The sequence below is a fragment of the Ictidomys tridecemlineatus genome, chromosome 5 (genome assembly GCF_052094955.1).
Source record: "Ictidomys tridecemlineatus isolate mIctTri1 chromosome 5, mIctTri1.hap1, whole genome shotgun sequence".
NCBI classification, from domain to species: Eukaryota; Metazoa; Chordata; class Mammalia; order Rodentia; family Sciuridae; genus Ictidomys; species Ictidomys tridecemlineatus.
Genome location: NC_135481.1, coordinates 114311406 through 114316522, shown reverse-complemented (window position 1 = coordinate 114316522; position 5117 = coordinate 114311406). Strand labels below are relative to the sequence as shown.

At 53.7% G+C, this 5117-nt stretch overlaps 1 long non-coding RNA gene across 1 annotated transcript; it reads right to left on the bottom strand.

The window, feature by feature from the left end:
- Positions 1 to 2679: 2679 nt before the first annotated feature.
- Positions 2680 to 4718, bottom strand: LOC144377573 (uncharacterized). Its single transcript, XR_013438564.1, has 2 exons — positions 4399 to 4718; positions 2680 to 3469 (listed from the first exon to the last, which is right to left on the bottom strand). It is a non-coding gene; the product is annotated as an uncharacterized LOC144377573 (long non-coding RNA).
- Positions 4719 to 5117: the final 399 nt, after the last annotated feature.

Sequence of the window (5117 nt, the reverse complement as noted above, 5' to 3'; positions counted from 1 at the left end):
TCTCCTGTGGCCACACTGACACCCCAGGGCCATCTCAGCATCACCCCTCACCTCTCATGGAGGAGGGTGGACATGACGTCCTAGGTGGAGTCCTGACACAGGGTCCTCTTTACAGTCTGAACAGTCACATCTCTGCCATCACATGGCACCACCTATCAATGGGTCTGAACTCTCCCTGAAGAAGAAACAGGATCTCTAGGTTTCTACACAGGGACCTCCAACCTGCACATACACTTCCAATGATATGAACGTCATCAGTCACCCAGAATGAAGTGACACGTGAGTGTCCCAAGACCTGGATCTTAACACATAGCAGCTGTGTGACCTCCGTGAGCTTGTCAGACCTCTCTGAGCCCCTATTCCTCATTTCTGCCAGTACAGCCCACATTGGAGCTGGCCTTAGAGTCACGTCTGACATGGCCTCAGGTCTCCCAGACCTGTGAATAGAGCAGGTGGGGACAAGGACACTCCTTGGGAAGTGGTGTCTCAGTTTCTCTCCCCTGAATCCTAGTGGCCGCACCGTGATGCCCTCAGCAGATATCTGTGCTTTTCCAAGCCCCATGGAGAAAATTGAGGTTCACACCGGCCACCCGTCTCCTATGTTGTCACCGTCCCATGGCTAGTGAGTGGCCACCTGACCTCATGGCTCACCCTGTTCCTCCAACCTCTCACCCACTCTTCTGTCCCTCCCTGGGCTCATGAGCAGTAATTCCTCCTAAACCATGAGAATCGCTGTCACCTGTGCTTGGTGGCACCCAGGGCTTTCCTAGGAAGAGCCTGTGCCCTCATGGAGTGGACACACCCCACCCTCTGACACCACAGCCCTGGGAAGCCACCCACAGATCTCAATGTGGCCTCGCCCTGGCATTATGTGGGAGGGGACAGGAGAGGACCTGGCCAGCTGCCACCTGAGTGTTCAGGGGAGGGAAGGGGAGGAAGAAGCCAGAGCCTCTGACCTTTGACCCCATCTTTTGTGTTCTAAACATGCCTGTCACTAAAGGAGGCAGGACTCTACTTGGGAGATCTTCTATCCCCAGAGGGGACTTCCCCAGCTTGGTGGGAACCAGGAGGGACCCGCTGGGTGTGGGCAGTGTTTCTGGCTATTATAGTGTCACATAGGACAAAAGGTAAGGGACTTTGTAGCCTGTGTCTGGATGTCCTCATCAAAAATTAAGTCAGAAATCTCCATTCTGCAGTGTCTCCATGAAAACACAGTGACAAGGCCCTTTCTCTAGAGTCCGTGTCCTGGCCATGCCCAGCCCAGACAGCCTCCTGGGCCCCTGAGCTGGGTGGGGGGTGGGACTCACCCACCTGTGTTGAGGGGGCGCAGCACTGGAAGTCCAGAGCCCCTCGGGCACAACCACATGCCCACACTGCAATAAAACCTGAAGTGCTCCATGTTGGTCCTTTCCCTCTACTGGCTGTCCCCAGGCAGAGCAGAGGGCTGGTCATGGGAGCTCAAAGGTGCCCATACAGGCCCTAGATGTCTGGAGCTCCCACAGCCATTATTGGCATCACAGCAATGACAGGTGCTTTGGCATCAGGAATTCCCAGAGGGACCACTGTGTGGAAGTCCTAGGCAGGGACGGAGGAGAGGAAGCCTCCTCACCTCCTTGAGGGGTACAATTCCCTGTAGGGAGCCCACAGGTAGGGGTACTCAGATGGCAGGTGACCAGAGACCTGTGCACAGACCTGGCCAACAGGCAGATTCAGCATCCAACTTGGTCTCAGGAGTGGCCTGGGCTGTGGGCGCACAGACACTTTCAGGCCCTCTTGTGGACACTTGCCATGGGTCCTAGGTCTGTTCCAAGCAGAGAGAGGCCTGGGGTCCCAGAGCAGGAAGCACTGACTGAGAGCCACCTGGTCTAAGCTTCTCCCTGCCCCTGACCCAGATTCCTGGGCTTCTCATCTGTGGGCTCCTCTCTGGACACACAAAAGGGGCTGGAACCCTGCTCATGCCCAAGTACAGGAGGCTGATGTGACACCATGGGGCCCCTCCCAAGGCAGGCAGAGGGCCGTGCTAATGACCCTGCACAGGGGCTGAGGCTCATAACTCTTCCCCACTCCCCAGGTCCCTCTCGGCAGGGGAGGCCGGGCAGGCAGTATCCTTTCTTCATGTGTGGGAACCTGGGGCTCAGAGAGAGACACAGAGGGTCAGGGAGCTCAGGGACTGCTGGGAGGGGCAGACTGGGGTCAGTTCTGAGGGAGGGACTGACCCGGGCCTGAAAGCAGGCTGGATGCTGTGGTCTTGCAGGAAGGAGGACAAGTCACCCTCCTGAGCCTTGCAGCCCTCCCTAGCAACATGAGGAGAGAATCTCCCTCTTCCCCCTGTGCAGAGCACCCCGTCCCCAGGTCATGGCTGGCCTTCCCTGTCCAGCCCCAGCCTCGGAAGTCCATTAGATGTGGCCTCTCGTGGTGCTTGTGCGGCCTGGTGAGTGTGAGTGTGTTGTCGTGTGTCTATGTGTTCCTGTGTGTGTCTCCACATGTGTGTGTCTAAGTGTGTTTTACAAATGTGAACCAAAATCAAGAAAGGCCATCAGGACCCCCAGGCCTTTTTTTGGTGATAACTGGAAATATCACCAGAAAAGTTTCCAAAGCATATCTCCCTGTGTGGTCAACAGGACTGGGGCCACGGTTTGATACCAGGAAGCCGCAACCAAATGGAGACAGATTCCAAGCTGCTGAAAAAGACTTTATTGAGATTCACTCCCGGGCAGGACTCTCTAGTCCCACAGAGGGGGTTCAGGGGTTCTAAGGTGGGGTTCACAAGCTAAGCCGGCTGTAATTTTTTATTCTGCTTTGGGCATAAAGGGAGGGCTTGGAATAGGAAAGGGAGGGCTTGGGACAGAAAAGGAAGGTTTTTAGAGTCCCTTGTCCTACTGTAGGGCCCCACAAGGCATTGGTTGGGGGAGCTTGATCCAGGATTGATCAGGAGAACCCGCTGATTGACAGCAAGTTTTGTAGGGGCCTGACTCTTGCGGGTTGCCTGGTGCTTTGTTCCCTTTGCTACCTCAAACCCACCTAACCTCCCGGCCTTTTAGATGATGTAGAGTCGCTAATTCCTCTGGCTACTCTCTGCTGCCTAAGGGGACTGGGGGGAAGGGATTGCTCAGTTGGCAGTTTAGTAGGGGGTGACTGTAGGGGAGTAGGAGCATCTGGTTGAAGGTCACTGGCCATTTCACCCACGCGCTCTTGGGCGAACCTGAGGAGGCAGGGAGCAATCATCAATAGAAGGCCCATTATTACACAGGAGTGAGAGTGGGAGTCAGCTAGGATATGAGGGCAGAGTGTAGCCAGCCTGGCCAGGGGTCATTTGGTTGTTGCTGTTTAAGCCTTTCTCCCGAACGACGGAGGGTGTCCACATTCTTTTCCACCAATGCAGTGTCACTGGTACAGTAGCAGCATCCTTCTTTCAGGAGTAGACAGGTTCCTCCGTTGTCTGCTGTCAGGAGGTCTAGGGCTGAGGGTTCTGTAATGAAAGTTGGGCAAGAGATGTTATTTGCCTTTGTAGGGAAGCGAGAGAGTGGCCAGTGTCCTAACTGCTTCCCAAAGTTGATCTTCAAGCTTCTGAGTAGCGGTGACTGCAGAGCCAAGTCCTCCTGCCCCAGTCTGGAGGCAGCAAGGAGGAGGCCAGGAAGAGTCCAAGCACTACTGGTAGAAAGACTGCCCGTCTTGCCCTGGAAAGGGGGTTCGTGACAAGCCATGTTAATTCAGCCTCCCTGGACAGAGGTACTTGAGAGACCAAGGCGGAGGGAAGAGAAAAAGTGAAGGGCACGTTGAGGCCTAGATTTTTTGTTAGGGTACCATTGCATGAGAGCAAAGGTTGTGGAAGAGATTTGAATGATCTGGTCACAGGACCCCAAATCAGAGGAAGAGTAGCAACAGGGGAATGCCCTGTTGAGTTACGAAAAAGAGATCTTTCCTCAAAGGCTGGAGAGGGGGGTAGGGTTGAGGAATAGCCAGGAAGGTCAATGGGAATCACAGTTAGAGGAGTATGATCCAAACCTGCGCAGAGTAAACAGTCTGAAATGTTACTAGCTTTGGATAAACTGAGAAGCAGAAGGTCCTGGCGTGTTAGGGACATCCACGAGAAAGGGTCAGCTTTAGGATGGGCACCTGCATCCAGCTGGTGTTGGAGTTCTTCTCTTGCTCCTGGATGTTTATGTGAATTTGTGGGAACACTTGTACATGAGTCCCCAGATTCTGATAGAGGCCAAGGGGAGCTTGGCAAAACCCCAAGAATAAAATTTACCATCAACACCAGAAGCCCATTTTAGGCCCCATGAGTCCCAAATAGTTAATTTGTCAAATGCTCCTTCTCATCACAAGGCTCATCTAGGAAGCATGTCTCCCATGAATTATAAGGGTCACCCCCATAGGTATCAGGCCAGCACTTACCAGACTCCTCAGGTTGGTCTGCTGTGAAGCATAGCACTGCTGCACACAGGTGGGACGAGGTGGGTTGGTTGTGTCCATTAATGTAAAGGGTGATGACCCAATTGCAGCCAGTGGAAGGGCAATCGCTTTGACCCATAAACTGAGAGGGGGTGGTGCCATCCTGGTGCCATGTCTCTTGGATGTAGAAGCGCCTTCTGTGGGTTTGGATAGACGGTTGAGAGCAATTAATCGTTATTAAAAGAAGAAGAGGGTTGGCGAGAAATCTTGAGTGGAAGTGCAGGATTGGATATTTGGAACAGGCAGCTTTTTAAAGCAGGAGACATGGTACCATAGGGAGTGGCCCAAAAGTGTGGCCGCCTTTGGGATAGTAAGTATGACTGTATGGGGTCCCCATCCAGCAAGGTTCCAACCATTGAGGATGCAGTTCCCTAAGTAAGTCTGTGTCACCCTGTGGAAGAGGGTCTGATTCAGTTCCTGGTTGCGCTGGGATTCAGGCAAAGGATGGCAGAGGAAGGCACCAGTGTGTGTGTCCTCTTAGGAGTTTGTGTAGAAGTGTGAGATAGGGCAGGTAGGACACAAGGGGAGAGGGAGTTAGAGGAAAGCTCTGTTGATTAAGAAAGGGGCCCATGGAGTAGCTTAAAGGGGCTAAGGTCTGAGGGAGCTCTAAGGGTTGCCCGAAATCAGTTGAGGGCCACCAGCAGGAGATTGGGCCCGAGTCC